This window comes from Empidonax traillii, unplaced genomic scaffold (genome assembly GCF_003031625.1).
Source record: "Empidonax traillii isolate 1590-97213 ecotype Southwest subspecies unplaced genomic scaffold, ASM303162v1 scaffold166:size2381449, whole genome shotgun sequence".
Classification (NCBI taxonomy): Eukaryota; Metazoa; Chordata; class Aves; order Passeriformes; family Tyrannidae; genus Empidonax; species Empidonax traillii.
Genome location: NW_020955359.1, coordinates 1,728,034 through 1,755,180, shown reverse-complemented (window position 1 = coordinate 1,755,180; position 27,147 = coordinate 1,728,034). Strand labels below are relative to the sequence as shown.

The 27,147-nt window shown below is 39.0% G+C and overlaps 1 protein-coding gene and 1 long non-coding RNA gene across 3 annotated transcripts in view; one reads left to right on the top strand and one right to left on the bottom strand.

Moving 5' to 3' along the window:
* Nucleotides 1-27,147, bottom strand: part of SHISA9 (shisa family member 9) — a 164,870-nt gene that overhangs the window by 117,004 nt on the left and 20,719 nt on the right. The window lies entirely within an intron of this gene.
* Nucleotides 1,668-26,639, top strand: LOC114058286. The gene is made up of 3 exons (XR_003571412.1): nt 1,668-1,758; nt 8,264-8,358; nt 26,365-26,639. It is a non-coding gene; the product is annotated as an uncharacterized LOC114058286 (long non-coding RNA).

Genomic DNA, 27,147 nt, shown 5'->3' with positions numbered 1-27,147 from the left:
ACGTTGGGGTGTGGATAACAGGAGGAGCCTTGCTCTGACACATTCTCCCTTCCCAGCTCTATGAAATCAGTGCTGGAACAAACATCAGGAGGTTACACGTCTGCTCCTACTCCACGGTGTCTAGTACCAGACAGGGAGCCAGAAAGGATGTGCTGGAAGGCTGATTTTATAGCACCAGCTGTGAATAAACACCCTTAACAGGTTCCCATCCCAACCACTGCTGCAGGAACTGCACGGGGCTGCTGTAAATGTCCCCTCCTTTGGCCTGTGCTCTCAGTCAGATCCCACAGTCCTGTGTCTCCAGAGGCACACACGTGGCCCCACGAGCCCCCACATCTCCCTGCACGTGTCTGGACTGCACTGCCAGAGCGAGCCGTCAGTCTTTGACTCATAGGGTGAGTTATCCAAGGTATCCACTGCTCCCACTGGTCCCAGGGGATGCTCCCAAGTGGCCTCTCTCCAGGGAAGCTCCAGTTTTCGCAGCGTGAAGTTTCCTTTCAAACTCCCACTCGTTGCCTCCTTCTAACAGTTTTAATCCTCTCCCATGGGAAGGGAAAAGCATTGTGGATGGTGGGCTGTGAGGACTCCCTGCATCAGTCTCTAAGATCTGTAGCACATCATTTGGAGCAGAGCTGGTCTGGTGTTCAGAGCTCAGGTAGAGGAAAGTAAACAGGAGGGACATGGCTGTTTGCTTGTCCCAGTTTGCTGCCTTGGGCTGTTCCATGTGAGACCCACCTAAAAGCAAGCACTGACGAAAATTTCCCAAATAGATACTCAGGCAATTTTTTAATTATGTCTTTTATTTCCTAAAACATTTTTCACCTCAAATGAAAGAACACAAAAAGCTCAATACCGACTGGGATCTCAAATGTTTGACTTGTGTGTTCTTTCCAAACAGCTCTCACTTTGTGAAACGTGTCAGCCTGCTGGTGAGGAAGAGCAGATCCTTCCTCCACCAGTACTCTTTGTACCAGCTAAAAAGAAACCTTGGTCAAAATATGCCAAGGAAAAGTTCCAATGGGTTCTTTGTGGGTGGAAAGATTATTTTTATAATTTCAATTTAGAAATTGAAATATTTCTTATTTAACATGTCTAAACTCTTTTCCTTAGATAAATGGAGGGGGGATAAAAGCCAAAATGCCAATACAGATATGACAAAAATTTAGCACCAGGATATGCTGAGACCAACTCTCATTTGAGCTCCGTGTTCATCTTCGGACAACAGAAGGGGAGTCACAAACAGAGTCTGAGGATTCCTCTGTGAGTAATTTAAACTCATGTTTAAATCTCCCTTGTCTGTTGTCTGTCCATTTTACCTCTGGCAAGTAGTTCCTGGTGTCCTAATTCCAAAATCTCCAGGCCTCTGTAACAATGTTTGTGTCAAAATGGGCATGAGGTTCTATGTGGCTGCATTTGATTTGTCTGATACTTGAAAGCAAAGGGTTTAACTTAAAACCGGCAAAGCTGTTTCCTTAGATTGTGGAAGAGAAACAATAAAACTTCACTGCTTACATACTGGGAATACCTCCTCAGTCACTACTTTTAAAAGTTAGCCAAGGGAGTTTGTCAAGAATCAAATCCTTGGCATAGCATAGCACTCATCTCTTTTCAATATTTGTTTCTTTAAATGAATGACCCTCATTTTTTCCCCTTTTTTGTAGGCAACCATAGAGCAACACCAACATGTTACATTTCAGATGAGGGAATCAGATTATTTTTTAGTCACCCTAAGACATTTGTTGTGCAAAGGACCTAAAGGTAAGTTTTATAGCAGATGAAATTAGTAACTGCAAAAAAACCACAGGGCTGAAGGGCAGAAAACTGTAGAGGTAATGAATGAAATATTATATTAGAGAATCCAGTGCTAGACATACTAAAAATTCATCTTGCTGAAATACAGATTTTCTTAAAAATATTTAGCATGAATTAATGTAAATCTCTATGTGCAGTTGGCTGAAATCCCTGCACTTTTTACAAGTGCATTGTCATGTAAACAGAAAAACACATGGTATAACAACACTGGAAAATAACCACTTAGAGTAGCACATAAATGTAGATTTCTTCCTTCAACATGACTAAATTTGATGAGACTTCTATGTAATATTTGATATTTATCTACTTCTTTTTGTTGATTGGGGATCAGTTGATTATTTCCCAATAGTCAAATGCTAAGACTCATTAGACAATTAACGAGTTGGAAAATAGGGTCCTCTTTCCTTGTACCACACAGTGTTTGTCTGACAGAGAATTCAACAAATAAATATTTCAAAGCATTTGTGTTGCTCACCAGGTTTTCCAGCCTTTCCTTTATGCTGTGAAGCTACAGGAGCTCAGGGGACTCAACTCAGACAGGGACACTTTTCTGCACCCCCTTAGAAAGGGTGTGGGCTGTACTTCCTTAGTGCCCAGACAAATGGGGAGGTGAGGAGACAAAAAGGGACACTTCTTAAACCACATAAACACAACCAAGTAGGTGCAGTCTGGAGTGTGCATATGGTTTCTTTGAAGTCTAGTTCTAAGGCATTGTTATTACGATGAGTGCAGAGAACTATTCTGAATGAAAACTGTATTAAAAATCGAAAGCCTCCAACATCAGCATCTGCTGCTTGATAAAACACAAAACAGTGATTAAAGTAATGATTGATAACTTGTAACTTCAAAAATGTCATTCCTGAAGATGGAAAAATCAGTGAACGCTCAGTCAATGGCATTACTTCCTATGGCAGCTGTGCTATTGATTTCTAGCCAGCAGTCAAACTGAGGGAAGCAAAGTCAAAGAATCTGTTATCAATATTCTTCCTGAACCTTTATATCATAGTTAGTCTGCCAACTCCAGGGTACACTCCAAAGTTGCATATTTTAATATATATACAATTGTCAAGCTGCACAAACAGCTTTATTTTCTAATGCTCATTTTCCTTTTCTTTAATTGTGAGACTCCTAATCTCTTTTTCACCATCTCACTGAAGGTATAAATTAACTCCTGGGTGAAATTGGAAGAGGTGTAACAGAGAATTTTAATTTTGTTTTGTTTTGTTTTGCTTCCTCAAGAATGAAATTACTTTCAGTAAACAAAGGCATTCTTGATAAAAGATCCTTTGCATTTTTATTTAGGCAAGCGTTGGGGATTGCCTATGTTTGCAATTAAATCCTTATGGATACTCTGCTGGATAAACATGCTTCTCCAAAGAAATGCAATGAGACATCTTGTGTATATTACAGTCAGCTGTGGACAGCATTCCTTTCACTAGTTTTGATTAATATGCCACCGTATCCTGGTAAGATTAATGAACTGTGAAGGATATGTGGACACTGTCTCTTCATTTCAAAGAAGGAGTGTGAAGAATTTAAATAAACATCACATTTGGATGGTCTGTTTTATGAGGATCCAGTTAACTGTTTCTGCCTTTATAAAGCCTGTGGGGGTTTTGCTTGCTTGTTTTATAGGTGGGTTTTGAGGTTGCAAGTTTTAGGCAGTGCTTATATTGATCAAGACCAACTGCAAGCCATTATTTCAACAGGCAATTAAAATTTACCCCAGATTAGCTGATTTAATTTGTATTATCTACCAGGTAGTAGTATGACATTTTAGAGGTGCTTTGAAAAGAAAAATTTATTGTAATATGATTTCTCTGAGAGCTGCTATATAACAGGAGTAAAACAGAAGGCTAAACAAAACAAAAAAACCAACCTGAAGTTGAAAAGAGATAAAGAAAAAAGGCCTGGATGCAGCTGTAGCTTTTCTGTTACATAAAAATCATACAAAAAATTCTAATGTCCATCTATTAATTGTAGTTCTAATACTAAGTTTGTTTTCCACCTGCAATTTTTGGCTTAAGAATTTTCCTGCCATTTGAATCATACACAGTGCGATCTCCAGTAATTACAGTCAAAATTGCCACTGTCAGGCACAGAGAATTAAGTTCATTCAAGGCTAGGAATTGCAATTGTTTCTAATGCTTGTATGTGGCAGAATGTCATAGGCCTACTGATTTTAAAGTTTTGTAAATATGAATGTGCTATTGATTAGAAACATTTTTAACTGTTTGTTTTTTTTTTTAATCTCATTTCTATGGCTTTCTCATTCACTATACTACATGAGTCCCTCTCTGCAGACCTACTTTACATTTTCAAGCATGTAAGCTATGCAAGACTGAAGTATGATGAGGAGCCTGGAGACTGCTCTCCATGTTCCTCTCTGTGACTAGTTGTATAAAATTGACCAATAAGCAAAAATTTCTCATCTCTGTAATAAGTATTCATTGTTCTACATGAGCTGAGCAGGCCCTGGAAGTTTAGTTGTCACTAGAAAAGCTTCCATACCTGAAAAAGCAGCACATCCATATCTGGTTGTAGCTATTCCTTTGGATTGCAGCTTAGGTGGAAAGGTTACTAACTCGGAGATTTAGGGTCCTGAGTTACTCACCTGCCCAGAGCTGGTGGTTGGGGGTCTCACATAGACATATATTTACAGTGTGGGAAGACCAGTCCAAGTGCTTTCCTCCCTAAAAGATGCATCACAAAGTTTTGGTCCACAGATCTAGTTAATCCAGCTCATTCCCAAAGTTCTAGAACAAGCTTCTGGACAAATCTAATTTCTACCAGTTCTGGCAGATCCAGTCGTTCTTGATCAAATATAGCAAACAGCAGAAGGGGAGAGAGCCCCCAGAAACAGGAACAAAGGTGTTCCATGTTCATCAGAGCTTCATTCTCCAGCAATTGATTCAATAGAGCTAAAATCATTTGTTTTACCAGTGTTTTCTTAAATTATTACATTTTAGCTGCATATGATGATCATCAACCAGAAATCACAAAGCACAGATCACAGCCAGGGGAGAGGTTTAAGGTCACCAGGCACAGGAACATTGGTCAATACCATAACTGCAGCCTTCAGATTAAATATGAGATATATTGGTAAATTCCCTTCCCCAACAGTCAGCAACATATAGTCATGGAGTCAGTAGTATAAATATTTTGAAAGCCTGAGGAAACACCTGTCCTGAATTATCTTATACATTTAAAGGTCGGCTCTCTAGGTGGTGGTGTCAAGGTCCTAGAGCAAATCCTTTTTTTGGTCAAAAAGCTGAGAGGAGGAAAGATGGACTTTATCAAACTTAAAATAGCATGGGACTTCCTTTCCTAGGATATTCTCACAGACTTTTTTTTTTTTCTTTTGGTTTTACTAACTTTGTACAAATCCTGCCATGAAAGGGATCTCAGTAGTCAAATTAGAAATTCGTTTGCTATGCACAGTTTTAGGTGAGTTTACCAGAACAGGTTTAAACCTGCCTATTTTCCCCTCGGGCTGGAGAACCCCTGGGCCAGTTTTTTGCTGTTATCTAGAACTTATTTAGCAAAATAGTACATGTATCACTTAGTCACATATGTGAGCACTGCCTGATGGTTCAGAGACAGAGAAGACCTGGGGACTTACTGCACTTGATGCAAAGCTGCCACACTTAAAATTTCACTCAGTTGTTCCATGTACTGATATGTATTAATTGTCACATAAAGCCATCAGTGCAAGTTTGGCTCTTTGAAAAACAAGGACAAAATTCTTGCTAACATCAGCAGAGCTGGGTTTTCAGGCAAAGTGAGTAGAAATCCAATCTAGTGGTGATGCTGATACCCTTGGGGACTGCTCAGGAATAGTGCGAAGAACTCCAAATGGTTGTGCCTAAAAAAAAAAAAATGCTGCTTTCTCTCCTGTGTCTGTCCCACAGTATGTTCTTTGTTATCATCTGTGAATCACCAAACATCCTTTGTGACGTTTATATGGCATAGTTATAAATAACTCTAACACTTGCACATTAAACAGAAGGTGATTTACAAAGTGCTGCTCAATCTGACAGCTGTTACTACAGCATAGTCAGAGTAGATTACTTGCAAGTTTATTTTAATTATAGATAGGCCTACACTGAAATACTACAGTCACCTATTCTGTACCAGGACTGGAAGACAGTGGTAAATAATAGAATGAGATCTGTTTGCCTGTGTGAAAGATAGAGCACCGGTTTTCACGTAGGTAATATGCTTTCAAGTATCAAATTTCTCTTTTCAGAGGGTATCTGATCAAGCGAATCCACACAGAATTGTTTAAACTTCTGTGCAAAATGTATAGAAAATTCAGAAAGACACATTTAAAGTATCAACCTTTACAAGGCAAAATTCACCCATCAGTCTAAGGCCACTGACTGTACTGAAGTACTAGTCCCAGCAAATTTTTCTTTGAGGAAAAGCTATTATCACTGATGAGGAAAGTTCTGCATTTTTCCTATGGAAACAAATAATGAAATTCATCAAAACTCTGTAATTCAATACAGAGATGTAGAAATCGCCTTATGGAAATGAGGAGCTGTCCATAGATCTTGTTTATGAATTTAGCAGGTGAATTGGAAGGACGTGACTCTTTGCTGGGCTTCTCAATGTCAAGAAGACAATTTCCAAAACAACTAACTCAGAGAACACTTATGCAAATCCCATAAAGCCATTACATCACCTGAATGATTCAGAATAAGAATGTTACATGATATGGTTCATAACTCTGACCATGTATAGTGCCAGTTACGAGACCAAGTTTTGAACAGCCTGAATTTTGATCTCTAGGAGATCCTCACTTACAGTAAATACTGGAACTTTTGCAGCAGTCAGAAAAAGTTACATTGTTCTTTCAGGAATATGTAATTGTAATAACCTATCAGAATAATAGGTACTCCAAAAATAGTAATGAAAGACAACTTCAGTATATGCACTGTAATATCTTGCACTCTGGGTTTCCTAAAATAGGTCACTGGCAGAGAATCTCTGGTTCCATATTAAATGGCAAACCTTAATAGAAAGTGCTTCACTTCTCTGAGATGATGTGACCTTCTCACTGAAAATTACTCAATAGTAGTTTCAGATACTATTCTGGGTGACTCTTTATTTGAACAAATTTTGCCATGAAGTAATTCTTACAGTTGAGCAGCATAGCAAGGGTACGTGTATGTTCCGTATTCAAACTTCAGTCTGTAACAAGTGCATTGCAGTAGCTTAACATGTACATGTTAATGTTGTTATGGAAAGCCTTGTCAGTTGTGTCAGCCTCTCAACACCACTGTAGGTGAACTGTTCATCACATGCCCTCTGCTGCTTTGGAGGAATGGTCATTATAAATCACTTTCTGCCCCAGTGTAGGTACAGATGGAATCATTTAATTACTGCTTGCCTGCTCTGGGAATGACCAGCAATGCAGTACAGCTGAGCAATCTTAATCTCTAGTAACCATCTGGAACCCCTAAGACAAACCTTATCTCCTTGCCAAGGGGAGGCAAAAGTTTTGGAAGCCCTTGGGGCACACGGTCTCTCTGAGTTGCCTACAGTTAAAAGCAGCTGACGAAAAAGCCAGTATTGTATGTATTACTTATATTGTATTACTTATGCTTTTTATGAAGATAAGTTGTATTACTTATCCTTTTTATGAAGAGCTGAATGGAATTTTGTGATATAATGTAGCAGCCAAACTTTGGTTTTGGTGAAAACAAACAATCCAATTGAAGGTAACAGCAACTCCAGGAACAAGGAGCTCACTAAAAGCCTAGGCATGATCCTGGATGGGCACAGGATGTCCAAAGAAATGTTGAAAACCACAAGATGGGTGCAAAAGCTTTGGGTTTTAACTCTATATTGTCTAATAGAAGATATAGTTTAGTATTACATGCTCCGATAAACCTCTGGGTTTCTTGGGATCAAAACTGGGTTTTATATGGCACCAAAATCCTGAAGGATCCAAGTATCTCCAAATGAGAGGAAAGCATACCAACACAAATCTGCTCAGATTCACATTTTTAATGCACTATTTTTAGGGTTTTCTGCTCATTGCAGAGAGTTGTAATTCTTTATTTTTAGAACTGTAGCTGTTTTCAGTAAGGTAGCATTAGAGTCCCTCAGTAAAACCACTTGCACTGCTATCAAAGTGGCAATCAAGCCTGATCCCAAGCCCGAAGGAAAGATGTATCTCCATCAGGCTTGAAGGAGTTGCTTTTGAAACCATAGCTAAAAGAACTCCTTTGTGCGTCAAGACTTCTAAATAAAGCTAAACCCTTATTCTGTCTAACACTGAGAAAAATTTTTTTAAGTAATTGTTCAATGAAAGGATGTGGATTTTCAAACTTTATTCTAGAAAATTTGTTTTCACCTGAAAAGCTTAATACAGAACACCTGGAAGCTGCATTGTTCTCTTGACTAGAACTTCACCTCACAGGGCCTGTATTTTTTTTTGCAGCTTGCCATTTCATTTCCTCGGAAACTTCTCTGACACCAGTCTCTTTTACAAGCAGAAACAGGGATTTTCTGGCACTTAGAAGAGAAAGAGCTGAGGTAAGATCTATTTTAATTCATAAATGGAAGATTGGATGAGCCTTTCTTAGACAAAGAATTCCAGTTTAGGTCTGCGTTTAACAAAGCATTTCAAACACACGGGTAACATCAAGTGTTTGAGTCAGGCTGTTGGAATCAAAGGAACTGTGAAGACCTTAAAATGCTGCAAATGTGCATCCAACTCACAAAATATGTGTCTGAAGAATTATTTTATTCTAACATGTCTATGTTTTTGGTAAAAGAGCTCAACTGTATGATTCAAATAATCAGAAAATGTCATACACATATATTTCGGTGTTTTAAACACTGAAAAATTAGAAGATTTCTCCTTATATCTCATCACTATGCCTCTCTCTGTTTATAATTCCCAAAAATAAGTGAACCTTCATAGACCCATTTAGCTGATTTCCCTCTTTTCTATGAAAGCAGATGCATGTAGCTTTACAGGTACAACTCCAGCTGCTTGGTATGCAAGTTAAGACTTGTGTTAGGCAGGTTTATTGCTGTCGATAGATATATGAAAAAGAGCAAGATGCATCCATAAAGGCAGTGGAAACTACAGGAAGTCATACAAGGGGAGATTAAAACCTCCCACCTTGAGCTTTATTTTAGTTTGTTTCATTTTAATGTTGTTGCCTAAAAAAAAAAAGAAAAAAATATTTAAAGGGCTTAACATTTTATTTTTCAAATATTAGAATAGAGCAGTGTGTGTGTGGCACAGGGAGCTTGGTGGAGTAGACAATGGCTCATGGAGTACACGGTGTCTTGACAGGAGTTGATTTGTTTCTGAACAGTTTGTGGTGCCAGGAGGGAAAGGGTCCAGCTCCAAATAAACTTGCCTTTAGAAATTCCTGAGGCATGGACCTTATGCTGGCCATCAGCACAAGACAGCAGTGAATGCCACCTCAGTGCCATTTTTCTTTTTCACACAAAATTTGAGATTAATAGGAGCTTTGTCCAAGTGAAGTACAGCTTCCCTGGTAGATTAAGATCTGCCACCTCTGTTTATGTTGCCTTTTAATTGATCTCTTCTATGTTTAGAAGTTCAAAGACAATTTTGCAGATACTAGCAGGCAGGAGAGAGAGGGAGAGAAAGTATTTAATTTCAAGATCTGGTTGGGTTTTAGGCTATTTTTTTCACTCTCCCCCTACATGATGCAATTACTTTCAAGTTTTCTTTCTTGCTAAAGCACGACATCTGTTAACTGGAGTGACATAATGCACGTGATTAATTGCATCCTGGTCAAACCTTGTGAAATGCTGAGCACCAAAAACCAGTGGAAAGGAAGGATGGTTGGCATTTTCAGGCCTATTCCCTCTATCTTTTCCTAAGCAATTCCTAAGCAAATTGCATCTGTTGGTAGATAGGTAATGGCAACTACAGGGGGTGTTGCTTAGCTTGTTTCGGGGATTTTTTTTAAGGGCTATCGTAAGACCTATCTTGGTCCAAGGCTGGTAGCTTGAAAATATACTGGCACCTTTTCTTTCAGCAAATTGAACTCAGAATTTGGAACTAACCATCATATCAGGAGTTTCCAAGTAATTGATAAATGAGTATCAAACTCCCTTTGCTTGGCAATCAGGAAATGTAGAGGCAATTATTGTCTTTTTAAAGACATAACAATAATGGACTGTTTGCTCATAATTGCAGTGTCAAGGTCATCAGAATCTGAAAGGAAATCATATACAACCTCTGCTCTGCTCTCTTCACTATTATAACTTATTATTTCAAATTTTGAATGTTCCATATATTTCTCTGAGAAACCACTACATCTCTCTGGGAAAAAAAAAAAAAAAAAGATCTCTAAGCCTGATAAGACCTTGAACTGCTTGCAAATCTAATGCTGTATTGGATTATCTTTTTTGTCTCCTTTTTGCTGATTGGAAAGAATCATGTGTTCCTGAATGCCAAGGACAGTTCTGCAAATTTGGCTGTACAAATGAACCAATAACCCCAACCTGTACACTTGTCCTCAGTATAAGAAGAGAATAAAGGGAAAAATAATTCTCTGACCGTGTATGGAGAGACAGGGAGAGAGGAAAAAAGATTTTTTTTTTTTATTTTAAATTGTCTTTGACATTTTCAAATAACTAATACTCAAGGAGAAAAAGCAAAACTATTGCCCTGAAAATAAAATAAAATCCATTTAAATGCCAAATCCTAGTCACAAAACCTTAGTGCTTTGGAGGCTGGACTGCTGACCTTCAGAGAGGCCACGCTGCAGTAACTGGATGTGAGGAGGGAAGGGGCTGGAGCCAGTTGTAGGAGGCACACTGAGCACTGTAGTCACTTCTCTGGGGTGACTGCCAGCCCTGGAGGGCAGTGGAAGACCCACAATACTCCAGTGGAGCAATCTCCCAGCCCCAGCTGCTCCCAGATGGGAGATGTGCTGGCCCTGACTGATTAATTTGGCCTAACGTGCACTCACGCCTTGAGACACTTTACCAGAAAGCCACAACATCTGCACACAAAATTTTTAAGAGACTAAAATTAACTTGGGATCATTTTAGGCTACTGTAATTATACTTTGTTGGTGGAAAACTGCTTGGACTTCCTTTCTGCTTACGTGTGACTCCTTCAGATGATCAAACTGTGCCAGTCAATTAAGCAGGGCTCAGTCTCGGCCGTGGTATCAGCACACCATTGTCACAGTGGTCACAGCTTGCACAGTCCCTGCACATCTGCCATGGGCAGAAGCACCAAGCCACATGTCTGGACATGGCTTGGGGAACAGCACAGGCCACAAACTGCTCTTAATGAGCAGTTTAGATGGTGCCACTCTGTCTGAGGTGTGAGAATAGTTGGCTGTGTGGACATGAGATCAGCCATACCACTGATCTCAAGCCAGCAGATTATTCTCAGTTCATTCTGTTTACTCGTAGAGTTGCAGGCTGAAGAGTTTTGTCTGTGCTGAAAAATTCTACTTTCCTATCTGGGAGCTTGCCTGAATTATCCTGCCTCACTTTCTCTACCCCTTCAAGCCACAGTGAAATCGTGTTTATCGGTTACTGGTTCACGCACTGTCCTTCAGAAACATGAATGTTTTAGCTCTCTTTGTGCAAAGTTCTGCTGCACATTGAGACCCCTCATTCTGTAGCACATGTAGGGTGGTGTTTGCTGTCCCACCGGTGTGCCAGGAGAGGAGAGCACAAACAGCACCACAACATATTTGGGGCATAACTTCCAGTTTTATAATCCCAGAGACCAAGGACTGAAACTCGTATTCGGTGCCCAGGAGAAACACAAATGAAAAAGGTTTCATTCCTGAATTTGAGAGGAAAAAGTTAGGCTGCATTTCTAGGAGTTAAAGCATGGAGAGTATCTTCCCTGTGCATCAGGAAGTTCCACCTTTGAATCAGAATCTTCTGCAGAGTGTGACACAGGGCTGAGCTTTATGGAGATGCTTTTAGTGGGTCAGTAAGAAGAGGGAATCCAGAAGCAGAGAAGTAAAACAAAACAAGTAATATTTCTGGAATCATTCATTTTGATCATGTAAAAAATCTGTTTTTTAAATGGGAAGTGTGGCTCCTCAATATTTTGTTAAGAGCCATTACATGCGTTCATAAATCTGTCACAAATTGATTCTCCTTAATTTAATTTTTAAATTAAATTATTTATGCTTTTTATTTAGCATTGCAAGTAGCAAGTGAAAAATAGATTATATTTAAAAATTCAATTAAAAAAAAACAGTCAAGTGCTTAGTTCTGAAGATTCATGCTTTTATTTTGGAGGAATAGGATTTGGGTTGTTTTAATTGACAAATTCCAGAACTATTCTAATACTACATAAATCTGTCTTCATTTCTTTACATAAGTGCACAGAAAATATTAACTTCCAGTCTGTGTATTGATTCTTTGGCCTGGAAACAACAGATTAATATTTCATATTATTTACTTTATATATATATCGTAATTAAGACTGATATACTAATCAGTCTGCTTCAAATAATCTTCTAAAGTCTCATGAATCCTGCTCACTTTTCTTTCGTAATACTGATATGAAAAAATAATTACATTTCCAAAGCAATATATCTGAATCCACCAGTCATAACACATTTAATAAAAGACAGAAAATCTATGGGCAGGAACATTATTTTCCTTATAATCTGTTATGTTCTTGTTTCCTCCCAGACATGCACAAAGTTAAGTGCAATGCCCAAAGGTTTGATGAAATTTGGCTTTTACCAGAAGATCCAGCTTGAGAACCAAACTCAATTATCCCCAGCTTAGCTTTGTTTGACAAGCTATAGTTTTCTCTCTCTAATCAATGTTAAATTTCAGCTGTTAGACAAGAGCTGAGGCTCCCACAGGTTTGGGATCCTCACCTGCCTTTGCAAATGAGCAGAGTCATGGGGGGGTAACTCCAGTGGGAGCAAAGCCCAAAGGGGTAAAATCCCACCTAGTGCTTTAGCCAGTGAAGTCACTGACAATCAGATGGGTCTGGATGATTACAGTCATTTAGCAAAGGCTGCCTGTGACTTTGAAACATTTCCCTCAAAACAGCCTAATCAGACAGGACACTGGCTGAGAGCCACCGAGAGCTCACTGCACGTATTTCACTAATGCAGTTAAATACTTGTGAGTTTTACAGTATGTCAAATATATGCACCCTGCACTGGAAACATGCCTACTCCAATTCTTCCTTTGTAGGAAATTTCTGTCACAAAACATTGTATTCAGGACTTAAGCTATTGCACGGAGGTTTCCTCACCATAGGAAAATCTGTTGAATATATTTCTGTCACCTTTAATCTTCGTATAATATTGCACAGACCATCTACATTTCCCATGTTGCTGTTACAATGATCATTCAAATAGAAGGTTTTTATTTGTTCTAAAGAATTCTGCTCATCTGACAGACCCTCACACGCTCCAGAAAGTAGATTTCCCTGTGTGTTTGCATAAGGGATGTAGAATAGTACCTGTAGCGTCTAACCTTGCTCCTGATGATAAAGTGAAAAGTTATTACATCAGTGGTGTATAAGCTACATTTGTCACAGGGTTTTTTCCTACACTGCTTTAATCACAACTTCAAATTTGTTAAATCAACTGAGTTGTTGTTCTGAATACAGTAGGGAGGCAGTCTTGATGTTTTCCATGAGGCTGCAGTAAGAATACATTTTTATCCTGGCATGGAATGTGTAAATATGTCTTTAAAGACAAGGCTTATGCTATTTGTATATTTGAAGAACACATGAGGGATCACTTAAATAGACACCCATACTGCACTGATTAATGAACGAAGTAAAACACACATTGTGTTTCTGACATAGAAGAGAGATTCATTTGAAAAAGAGCTTCTTGGCACTGTCTTAGACAAATAGTGCTTCAGAAAACTGCCATGTGTTGAAAGTATAAAAAGTAAAAATAAGTCATTACACTTAAACTACATTATTATGTTTGGTTATGTTGCTTTACATTTGTTTAAAAGAATCAGTAATATGAAATTATGCAAAGTTTTCTAGTGGAATGTAGAGGATAATTCTAGAAAAGAAAGTCTTGTTATGAAGGTTACCTGATTTTTCCGTAGCTATGAAAGGTGTGCTTATACCACCGGACACTTTATTTTTAAGATACTGTAAGATTTTAAGATTCCACCACTTTATCTAATATCTACTAATACCCATCTGGCAACTCACAATTTCTTCACCAGTGAGTTTCCTGGAAATGCAGACAAAAGCTATCTAAGAAAAAGAGTGATTTATCATCTCATCTTAGATTTTCAGATCTTAGGAATTCAAGTCCACAGTCAGTCTAGCTCATGCTAGAAGGAACACAGAGCAGGTAATTGCACTGTGAGTTCAACATATCTTAAAGGTATCAGACTTGCTAAGCACTCTGTCCCCCTGTACTTTTCTCCTGGGATCTGCCAGACACGCCTGCATGCCTAAAGTGCATCGTTCAGACAGGGAGCCAGGGCTGCCCCTCATTTCTTCAGCACTTTATGCAGTGGCTTGAATGACTTAGACTTCCCTATGAAAGTTCAAAAACTCAGAAGTCAAAAACATTGTAAGTAAGGCACTGCTTTGTCAAGAGATTCTGTTGTTTACCTTTGGCTTTATCATTTGTGACAGTAATAACCATCCTCGTTTCATCTCACATGGCTGAGAAGACCAGCTGAGTACAAATCAAAACCTCCCTGCAAGCCCCAGGTTGCAGAGAAGTTCACACTGAGCTTTGACCCAAACCCTGGAGACAAATCTCACCTCCACAGAGGGTTATTTTTGATCTGAGTTTACACAGAACTAGTCACATTGTGTAAAATACTTCCAGTGGATGCCTAGGCAAAAAGACAGACTAAAGCTCAGTACTGGTGTGGTATCAGTGAATTAAGCCAGGGTTATCTCGAAAGGCTTAACAGAAACACTGAGCACCAGCAAGTGTTCAGGACACAACCAGCAGGATCTGTCCTGTAGCACGGAAGGAACTGCACGTTCTTGGATGAGTGCTTGTGTCTGACAAATAAAATTAATGGTCAGCAGGCACATAATTGATCAATTTGTTGTTTGTTTTTTTTTTTAGTCTACTTGAAATTGGAAGTGCAAACTCCTGAAAATAGGCTTTAGGCAATCATTTTTAATAGAAAAGTGGATTTTAAACTCAGAATTTTTCCCAGATACTTATATTACCGTGGTAAGACGATTAGTGCTTGTATTTTTAATTATTATTATTTATATTGTACTGTAAATTTCTAGTAGAAATTGTAAATATTTGGTCAAAGAGCAAGGGTAAGTTATATGCCAGAGGTACAAGAACAGAAATGCAGACTTCATTCTCCTGAGTCCAACCAGACAAATAATTCTTATGATCATTTGCTGACCATAAGAAAACAGGGAAGAGCTGGGCCATATTCCTTTAAGGGACCTTTTCTACTATGCCGTGCCAGGTTTATATTCAAAGGGCACCTTCAAATTAAGTGGTGTAGACTTCAATGTTTTACTTCAAAAGAGTTGGCAGTATATAAACACTAATGCATTAATTAATAGAAATCATAATACAATGCAAATACAATTAGTTTAAAGCCAATCTATGTTTAATGACATAGCAGTTATCAAAGCTCAATTACTCTAATTAGAATTTTATTCAGTAAGGAACATTTTATTCAGTAAGTATTTGCTCAGCACTTTTCAGAATGAGTCACAAAGACTTAATACTGATTTAGGTTGGGTTTTATACTGAGTTTCTTATTTACACATCCTCAGAAAAGAAATGAGTTGTTATTTATCTGCTTTTTAATAAAGTACCTAATGATTTTTGCACAATAGTAGCAAAATACCTCCATTATAAAAGCCTGTGCAATTAATTGACTCATGGTTATCCTGTATATTTGGTAATGTGCTGTTTCCATCTCTCTTCAGTCTGGGAGATGTTTCTCCTACAAACCTATTTGTAGTTTTTTCACATACTCAAAGCCTCTGACCTGTACTACATTAAGCTTACTGAGTAATTCAGTCTGTGTTAGATTTTTTTTTTTTTTCATTTTTATTGAATGCAAGTAAAACAGTAACCACTCAATTTATTGCAATAAAATCCATGATTGGCCTCATCTTGCTCCTTGGTAAAGTTCTGGCTTTTTAGGGGGATTAGCTCTCTCTTGGATGAGGTTACCAACCATGCAGAGAAGGGGAACACAGTGGATGTTGTATAACTTATTTTTCAGCGAGGCTTTTGACCCAGTTTGCCTTGGTGTCCTCAAAACCGAATTCATGAGATGGGGGTGGGTGACAAACTGGCTGCAATGCCACAGACCAACAGTGCTGAGTCCAGCTGGCAACTGGTACCTGGTGGGGTCCCTCAGAGATTTGCAGTGGGATTAGTGTCATTTAATGTCTTCAGTGGTGAGTGGAGAGTGGGATGAAGTGCACTCTCAGCAAGTGTGTACATGGCACCACATAGGCTGGAGGAAAGGGCTGCTCTTTAGAGACCTGGAGAGATGGGTTAAAGGAACCTCATGCAACAGCGTGAGCTGCAAAGATGTAGTAGTAATGAAAACTTTGTGGTAAGTGTTGGTAAGATGACCCTCCAGGTGTTATTAGGTACCAAAGGGTAGAAATAAAGGTCTTCTGGAAACAACTGACATGTAGCAAATTGTTCACTACTTTTCTTTCCTCTCTGGTAATACTGAATTCCCATTTGCAGTGGGCTTTGAAACTCACTTGTGAATATTCTAAGCTTGATACTGAGCAGCCTTTTCAATACAACCAACACATGGGCTTTAATACAACCCCTTCCATGGGCTATATAAACCTGACCTGTTCATGGAACTCTATCTTCAGTCCAGCCTGGGAAAGTTGGGGTCTTTTCCTCACAAGTGAATAATGGATTTAAATGTAATGATACCTGGCAGATGACACCTGGCAGCCCCAAGTCCTGTGACAGTGCTCTGGTGGCCAGGGATTACTGAGTCATGGGGATGTTCTGGCCACACACCTGCTTTCCCAGAACTGCCATCTCCAGCTGCAGGAGCACAGTGACACAAACCCATGGGAACGGTCCTGAAACTGTGCCCACAGAATCCACAGATTCGAGGAAAAATAATAAAAGCCTTCAAATTAGTGTACCTTGAAAAAGAGAGCTGACTAATAGGATTACAAGCTCAGCACACTAGAAAGCATAAAGCCACTTATAAAAATTTTAGGAACTGAAGTCGAGCCTTCTAACCTTTCCCTATAAGCTGTTAAATAATTTATTTATTTTATGTAGCAGCTATGCAAAGTTGTTAAATAATAATCAGTGGTCCCAGTCTGCTCAGCTACCTGACATGCCTGAATTATATATTTTACTGGTATTGTGGGTATTTTCTATAACAAGGACAGTCCATGGAAAAGGGAGAATTGAAAAAATTGATTAGTTTTAGTAACATTAACCTTAAGAACACTGAAAAAGGTAGTTTTAAATTCACAGGAAAGACACACAGTGTTACAGTACCACTAAAAGAGAGCAAAGAGCCTAGTAGCAGCAAGAAGGGAAGTGTCTTATTTTTAACGTGCACTTTCTTTACACTGTGAAAAAATCTTTTCTAAAATGCATGTTGTGACCGTAGATTGGTAACTTCTCTGCAAACTAATGAAGTTCATCTTTTGAAGTCTAAGTAGAATTATTTTTGTATAAATTTATATATAAATCTATGTGTGTGCACACACACCCCTGAAGCACAATATTTGGTGATTTAGTGTCTTTTACACAGCTAATAAAAATAGTATCAAGTAGCTTTATATATATTAAAAAGTAGTACAATATTCAAGAACTTTTTGAGCCTGCAAGGCTGAAAGAAAAGACAAAAATAACCAAGTTTGCATCTTCCAAGGTAAAAAAAGCAAGGAGAGCAGTTTCTTTATGCATGGGCTCACAGCAAGGTCTCTGTTTACTTCTTTTCAGTGTGTTCTGTGAAAGTTTTTAATGAACAAAATGATGTCACACTGGAGTGCAGAGCCCTCGTGGTCCTTTCTCAGGATGCATCTCCACTGCTGGTACTCTGTTGGCCACAACTAAGAGGTCACTGACCGTGAAAGAAACATCACTTTGTTTCCCATTCATTCTTTTTATGCCTTTTGGATTGAAACGTCATTTCTATTGACCACTGTTTGGATGATTGTTTATGTTTTTCAGTTAGAAAAAGCAGGGTATTTTGGGGGGTTTATAGCACTACTTTTCTGTACCTGCCTTGCAAAGCCCCTGGGAGAATGAAGAAAACCACTGCATGGCAGGCAATTTATGCATATACTGGGAATTATTTATATTGAAAGGTTTCTAAGCCAATATTAAGGGAGAAAAAACCCACAAGCAGCACATTTCTCTTGTTTGTTCCTCGTGTTGTAGTGGAAAGGAACTATTTTATTCAAGGCACAGAATGAAAACAATTATTTAAAATCCCTGTGAGGGCAAGAAACGTTGTTTCATTTGGCTATGTCCGTCAGTCAAGTAGTTGTTGTAAAATATTGGTTCCCATTACTAAAGCAATGAAGAGATTAAAGTTTTATTAGGTGTGTTAGGCTGGCAAAACAGAAAAGATGACTGTAAAAAGAACTGATTAAATTAAAACCTTTGATTAGCTCTTCTAGGAGGAATTACTTGCTTAGTCTGTTCTGTCTGTATACGGACAGGGAGAACGTGGGATTAACGGACGATTTCTTTATCCCTTCGCATTTTCTCTTGGTATATTGAAATATGCGAATGGATTTGCTGGGCTGTTGGGAAATCAGTAAGAAAATAAATCAGAGGTCCTTAAAGAACTTAAGAGTCCTTAAGGAAATAGCCATTAATTTAGGGGTGCCCACGTCCTGCCTACAATCTGATTAGCAGGCTTATTTCTCTCGGATTTCAAACCCAGAAGGACACTAAATTGTTAAAAACAAAGCTTGTGTCTGCAGAAGACATAGGAGCTGCATGCAGCTAAAAGTGGAGGGATGCCAGCAGAAGAGCTTGTTGGTGGCCCCAAGCTGTACCTGGCTGCTTCCTGGGGTCTTCCAGCCCCTTTTGTGCAGCCACACTGAGGGCTGTGCGAGGGGAACTGGTCTGGCTTTAACTACAGACACAGAGGTATTTTGCAAAGTTATTTTAAAGTCATTGCAGTCTCTCAGTCTGAGTCAGAAGTGAAGCAGAGATGTGATTGCAGCTAGGGGAAGGAGGAGGGTGACACTCGTCAGTAAAGAGGCAGGAAAAGGCAAATGGCCAGAGGTTGAAACGAGCACACTGAGCAGTGTTACTGCTGAAAATGTCTGGTGACACCACAGCCACAAAGAATAGAAGGATACCACTTGCCTGACCCCACAGGCTTCCTGGGATATCCCTAAGGCATGTGGGGCATCGAGATCTTAAGATAAATGAGCCAGGCACACATACCATGCACAATTTTAATATTTTTGCCAGGTTTCTCTCTTTTTTTGTGTTAAGAGACAGTGCATGTTTCAGAGGAGCTACTGTGGAGGAGCTACATCACAGGGCTGTAGAGGATAGTGTGGTGTGTGGCAGGTATAGCAGTCAGGAGACAGCTGGAGCAGGGTGGGAAACCTTGGGTTTTGCCTGTCCAAAAAACACCAGGAGTGCAGGATGTATGGGAGGACAGTTTGGAGGGACTTGTCAGAGACCCAGAGCACCACACACTGCTGCAGTCCCATGGCAGGCTGATGGAAACAGGTAAGAGAGAAAATAAAAAGAAATTTGTGGTTACATGATATAAATGTAACAAACCTACTTTGCACTAGGTGGCTGGTATATAATTTTGGATAGCTGCCCAAAATTGGCGCTGGCCATAGTCCATTTTTTTAACGCTTCAAGCAACACTGTGGGATTGCAAATTTATTTGATATTGAATTCAGACAGAGGGAGAGAAAAGAAAACTAAGGGCCAGGGAAATTGTAAGTAAAAAATAAGTTAAACCTGTCAGTATAATCTGAGAGATCCTACATAGAGCTTTTCTTGTGAATTTACTGCACATTCACCCTATGCCCTGAAAAAGTCAAAAAGCCATTTCACCAGATATTTTAAAAGTTCATGGAGTGTACATCGAGTTTTTACGTGATATATTACTCTGACTAGAGCATATGCTTTGGAGGGAAGAAAAATGCAAGAGTCAGATCAGAAAATGTATTTTTAGTTTTGTCTCGTATTGAGGACTTGGTTAATTTTGTATTTTTTCATTGTAGCTAAGTGAAATGGAAGAGAGAAGGATACCAAAACCTTTAAAAAATTGTATTTCATGAAGAGAGAATAGTTTATTTGGCAGGGCTGTTAGGTGCTTACAGTAACCTTTATCTAGTTATTGCTCTGAAAGCTGTGTAGAAGTAAACTTAATGATCTGCAAGAAAAGAAAAAAATAAGCCAGAAACAATCCTATTTATTCATTCCTTTGTTCCTGTAAATGTATGCTTTACTTTGCTGATCTTCCATTAATCTCTCTTTTTCTTGGTAAATAAGTGAATGGTATGGTTTCCTCATATTTAAATGTCAGAGGCAAGGCAGATTTTATATCAGTTCCTTTACCAAAAAAAGGTCACATGAATTAGAGTTTGACATAATTGAGAGCATCTGACTGAACTGTTGAATAATACTTTTTCACACATGTGTACTAATAGCTTCAAGCAGCAGAGAACAATTCTTTACAAGTTTAGGGATTTTGATTGTCCTGCTGATGGAAGACTCACCTAAGGGGCCTTGCTGTTTAAGACACATTTTTCAGTGACAAACATAGCTGATACGTTACCACGAGGCATTTTCAGTATTTGGGTTGTATTTCATGAAATTTCTCATCTGAAAAATGTTCGTTTTGTGATCTCATCTGTATTTTTAAGTGAACTTGTTGTGGAAGATTGTTCACTAAAGCAGGTGCAAACAGTTTTGTTTCCTTCTAAAAGTAGTGCTAGGTCTGGTTACTAGCACTCCAGATGTTATATATTAATGCCATCATATACCATAACATGAAAACTACATCCTCCTGAAATGAAAAGGTCAGCTTTCTATCTGTAAATATATTAAAATGCCCAGGGAAGACATCACCCTGCAGTTCCCTGTTCATACCTGAACCAGCAGAGACACTAAACAGAAATACAGCCTTCTCTCATGTCCGGTCTGCAAGATGTCCTTTCAGGTATGGAAGGATACATTTAAGGGCTAGAGCAATTACTTTGTAACGTGAGCTGTGCCCAAGCAGGTTGGTGAAAACACCTGTCAAAGCGGGACTAGGAGTCCCTGCAGAAGCAGAGGACTGACCAGCGCCAGGGCTTTAGAAGTCACTGCTGCTGGAATTCTGCCCTTCTCCCTGAAAGCCCTCCCCAGTGCCACGTGAGTTATGACAGTGATGTGGGCACAAAGTAGATATTATATTAGTTCCCTTTATGTTGGAAGCTGAAAATTATCTGACTCAAGACAGCTGCCTTGACTGCTTGGACTTAATAGATTCCCTGATCAGGCAGAAAGCTGCAAAGAAAATGAGATTCAGGAACTTGCAGTGGTGCAAGGAGGTGTCACTTGCATATAAGGGATGTGCACAGATAATGTTTTCGTGGCACTGACTGTCTCAGGCTTGATCAAAAGCTGCTAATCTTAATACACCTCTTTTCCTTGACTTCAATGAGCTTTGGATTGGGCCCTTTGAGAGCAGATATAAGCTAAAAATATTGCAGTGCCAAGACTGTGTAAAGTCGGGAGAGAAGTATGATCAAATTTATCATTATAATACTCAGCAGTTTGTAAACTCATTAACATTTGCAGGGAACATGCTGTTTTACCTGTGACCTATAAATTCTGGAAAGCTCAGGAGAATTGCCACTCCGAGAAGTGTTGATGGCAAAGATATTTTGGGGGAAGCATGATGAAGCCAAGTGGCACAGTTTAATTGAAGTTGCTATGGGATGCCATGAGAAGTCACTGTGCATCCAAACAATGACAGAGCTTGCACAGAGTGGGGCTCAGGTTTATGAAATTCTATAAGAAAGTGGGAGTCAGGTTAGCAAGATATTGCCCACAAATTGGAACACATTCCATACATTAAGGGTCCATTTATAGCAATAAGAGGGTGGATGATACTAGTGTCCCCCATTCCAACTATGCTAAATGTTGCTTCAAACCTGCACGTACTAAGGGGAAAAAGTCTAAATTCTGGGGTAGATCAGTAATATCAGATGCACAGGGATCTCATGTAGGCACTAGAAAGAATACTGGAGGACAAAAAAAAAGAAGGATATAACAAGCATGAAGCTATTTACAGACTGAATAGAGAATTTTGAATGTTTAGCTTTAGCTGCAGAACGCTTTGGAGAGTCAGCAGCCATTGTCTCATGAGAAAGAAGAACATATACAGTGCTTGAAATACTTTTATACGAAAAGAACCTTTCCATTAGGATTTTTTAAATTGTATGGGTTTGTCAAGAGTTATATGTCAATATGTCTAGATTTTAAAAAATAATAGAATTACAGACAGCTGCTAGCTAGCCTTTTTTTTTTTTTCTGAGTTGTAAATCCATATCACTGTGTTTGTAGTATTTACAGCTCCTTGCCATTAACAGCTGTCCATAGCTAAAGGAAGAGCTGAAGTCCTCTGTGTTTTCACAACATACATCCTCTTTCTGTATTTCCTTCAGTCACAATGTATTGTAGAGCAGCCTCAAAGCTCTGTCAGCCATCCCTGCTCCTGGGGAGTTAAAGCACTACCAAAGCACTACTTGCAGTTGCTGTTACAAGGACAGCTTCAGTGATCCCCTGTTCTTCCTTGTTAAAGGGCTGCAATCCCTGGGGCTCACTACAGTTCCTAAAAAGGAAGGCGCAGCAATTTAAGGGAACTTCTGGCTAATTGCCCTCAAGTTGCTCGCCCCTCTCATCCCAAGCCACGCAGCTGAGCAGGAATGGGCCTGGCAATCATCTCTGGGTCTTGTACATTGTTCATTGCAAAGAATGGTCTGTGTCCTGGCCAAGATCAAGCTGAAATCTTGTGGAGCAAAGTCAAACCGACAGTTGCCTGCTGGTTGTGTACAGAGCTGTGGGAGACACGTGTCACCATGGTTTGCTGCAGTGGTTATATCAGCATGCTTTTTGAAGTGCATCTGTGTAGGCAAAATCCAGATCCAAGACCCCCCAAAATAAGGCCAACAATAATTGCGCCATACCAAACTACCCCAGAGTCGCTGTTTGTATTATGCTACGGATATTCTACATTTTCTGTAGAACTACCAGTATTGAGGGATCATTTCAACATCTTTAAAAAAATTAATTAGAGCTGTGATCCATCCTGTATGTCATTTATTCTCCATTATTCAGGAATCAGAGTAACTACTGAAAATTCTTAAAAATTATTTTACTCTCAAGAGACAAAGTAGTAATCTGTTTCTATCAGCTTGGCAAATGCTGTTAGGAGAAGATCAAGTTTAGAAATATCAGTATAGATTTCCTGAAATAATTTGGCAAAAGGCATGTGAGTTGAGGCAGATATTCAGGAAATTAACTGATATCCTGCATAGTACAGCCATATATTCAAAAGGAAGGGATTTGTGTGCGTATCTTTACCTACAGAAACAATAATACAGACAATAAAATTGCTTTGAAAATGTAACCATGCCTTTCTTAATTTAGCTCTTGGTTTCACTGCTGAAACTCCCAAATGTGCAGCTGGGGGATGGGAGAAACGGGAATTTCTGATGCAGACATTTGTCCAGTAGGAACTAGATGGAACTGCCAGCTTATTACACATGGACCATTGAACACCAAGCAAACACTACTCTCTCCCTCCTGCACATTTGCAGTGTCTGTGGATTTCCTCATATAGTTGCTTATCCTATTAGCTTAAGGGAAAAGCTCTAATTGCATTCACATGGAAGCAAAATCTTCAGTATATGCTTTTTCTATTAGTATTCTTCTCTTTTTTTCCCAGTATCAGTTAGGATTTAACAGAACTCTCAGGATTATAAGCATATTTTACACTTTCTGATTTGCATTAATGTATGATACCAAAGCACGTAAAGAAAATATTAAACAAGTATTTATTTGAAAAGAACACCACAACTGTCACTAAAATATGACCTTTGGTGCAGAAGAATAGCAGAAGTTTGGCTTCACAGCCCACATGCTGCCTACAGGAGCTGCTGGGTAAATGATAGGACTTGGGTACTACAGGGGCTGTCCGTAGTGACCATAGATCTACTAGAACTAATTTCTTCTTTAAAGACTGTGAACCCAGACAGTCTGTGCGCTAAGAGGTGCCCAGAGATGGAGGTTGGCCAGTGTGACCATATTGTTGTGCATCACAGTCCTGCCTGTCCACTTTTCCCACAGCCAGGAGTTTGGATAGCACTGAGAATGCTTTAACCCAAGGCATGTTGCAACGACAGCGAGAGAAAAGGGAGAGCAGAGGCACTCCACCCTACAGACAGCCAGGTGCTCTGTCAGTCTGTCACAGAATTAATTCCCCCAAGTAACAATTCAGTCAGTCAATAAAGCCTCTATTTAAAAGACCTCTGTTTTTCCTCCATGAGACCAAGCGTACTCATAAATTACACATTTGCCAATAGCTCTCACCTCTGTTTGTAGCAAGTCTGACACTATTAAGACGCTGTTTTAAAACCCATTTCTCTTCAGATTATTTAACACTCAAAGGCTTAGAAATCTAGTGACAGATAGTTTAGGCTGCAAACTTCCAAACTGGCCACAGTTACACTCACTGTGACTGTATTTAAACAGGGAACCACATGTGACAAGCATCACATTCTGTTTCTTCACCGTCCAGTCCCTTAAGGTTGTGGGGTTTTTTCCTACAGCAATAAGTTTTTGTCAATGCCAGTGTCCACTTCAATAGAAGGAGTTCTTTCATACACTCTGATTTTATATTTGATTTTTGAAGCACCAATGCTAACTAAGCTGATTTCTTTAGTGAATTACATAAAAACTAATAAATTACCCTGAGTAATCATTTTACATTTTTAAATATTTCAATACTCTTATTTGAGGCTTTATAGGTATTAAAAAACTTGGGGTTTTTCCCCTAAAATGAACTCCTGATTAGTACCAATTAATAATTCTTTCAAAATGTTTGTTTTACTAACTGTGTTAACTTGGAGCTGCAAGAAAGCTAGGAAGTGTTCTCTAGTCAGCAACTGTAATCGTGGCAAACTGCCAGGATGTTTGTGACCTCTAGAAATCCTTAAGGTTCTCATCAGCATTTCCTTATCCCCAATACTCTGTTGTTTCTGTTTTAAATTACATCTCAGCATCCCCAGAGTAGGTAATAATGTTAATGTAAGTGATACAACAGATTGTTACAAGCTTCCTTGGATTATGAGATGGGAATATCTTGATTATGAAAACAATGATGGTGTTTATTGTATTATATTTCTGAAATTACTATTATAGTATTATGCTGATACAAATTATACTGTTTCATCTCAAGCATACTTATTTAAAACACAGTGGATGCAATTCAAAGACTGTCAAAGACAATGAAAGACAATACCCGACTCTCCCTGGTTGTGTATCAGGATCAGAATGCTACTGTAACCTTCACATTATGTGGCACTAAATTCTAAGATCAGAAGATACAAATTTCTTGGCTTTTTTGTGCCTGTAGAGTTAATAGGTACCATAATTACAAAGAATTGTGAATAATGGGTGCAAGGCTCATGAAAAGAGCTTGCTGCCACTGCTGAAATACATTTGTTTGCTATAGAATGTGCAATGGGTTAGTACAGGCAATCTTGTAACTGTGGCTACAGATAATAATAGAAAATGTATCTCTCAGAAGGAACTTTTTGTTTCTGTATTCATATAAAGGTTCTTTCCCTGCTAATACTTAAAGGCAAGGTGATAGCAAAATGAGGATTGCTTACAGAGCTGGGGAAAAAACCCCAGTGTGTTACTCTGCATTTACCCTTTTGATCCAGCGTTAAAGCTGCACTGAGAACATAATGTGCTACATGTTACATATTACATAACACATGTGGAGGTATATATATTAATATATTTGCCGTATGTACTGTGGCAGCTCACACACACTTTGTATGTAAGTGGCCTGAATTCAGAAATTGGAAGTGGGTTGTCATATTCCATTGTAGAACACATAGACTTGCAGTGTCCTGAAGTGACAAGATGAAGTATATAAGAAAAACACAATTATTTGTTTAAAAACCCCACATTTGTTATTCTAAGCCAAGTAGCACAACTTCAAGCTTTTAAAAATTCATAACACTTGGTGTTGCTAGAATTGGTGTTGAAGCTGAGACAAACATATGCTGTCTTTTCCCATATCACCTTTATAGATCCTTATGCTGCAATGACATTTTAATAGTAAGTTGTTTTCTTCCATTCATTTAAAGCGTTTTCACTGATTTTTTTTAATTAATGGTGACCTCTGAACAAGTGTGGTTTTTTGTGTAAGTTCCAGAGCATGACATAAATTTGCATATTGGTGATCACTTCCAGGACCCCATGTCAGGTATTAGCTATTCCACTTCATCTCTTCTGGCAGTATTTTTCCAGAATACTTGCCTTGTCACTAACTGTGGCATATCTTCATTACAACTGTCAGGCACAGAAAGGCAGAATCACAAACATGAAGGCAAGAAAAGCTTTGATGGGCAAGAGAGAGATTGAGAGAGAAGGAGTGCTGAAAAAATGGCATCATCCGCTGGATACTCCTCGGGGTGTGGAGAATGAGACTTTGCCTGGCCTGCTTTTGAGTCACAGCTGGATAAGTCATTAAGTTATTACTACTGCATATATAATGAGATTGGTTTTCAGACTCATTTTTGCTTACCCATTTTCTGATATTGTTTAACTGTGGCTTAAAAAGAAAAATATAATATGATTATCATCCAAAGCTCTACCTAACGAGTTAAGCTGATAGAGTGTCAAAATTCAGTGCAGGTACTTTTACCCATGGAGGTAATGACTGTTCTGCTGCTCTAGGTGTTCCACACTACCTAGTTCTGAAATTTTGAATCCTTTTGGGGAAAAAAAAAAAAAAAATTGCTGGAGCATTTTAAGTCAAACCCACTCTCTCTGTGTGCTTTCTGACATCTTCTTTGTGAAATGAGGCTCTTCATTGTCATCTTCCTTTGACAGCTTCTCTCATCCTGTGTGTTCAATACATCCACTCTGAGCAAGTTACCCTTTCATCTGGCATTTCTTTATGTTAAGGCTATGCTGATCCTCATTCCTCAATTGGATCTGCCAGGCTGGCTGATATTGTGTACTGTAGTTTGCCAAACCTCGTTTGCTCTGACTGGCAGTGATAGCAGCACACACCACTTCAGACAGCTGTGGCAGCAGCAATCTATGCTGGCCAGTTGTAGGTATCTAAACAGAAAAA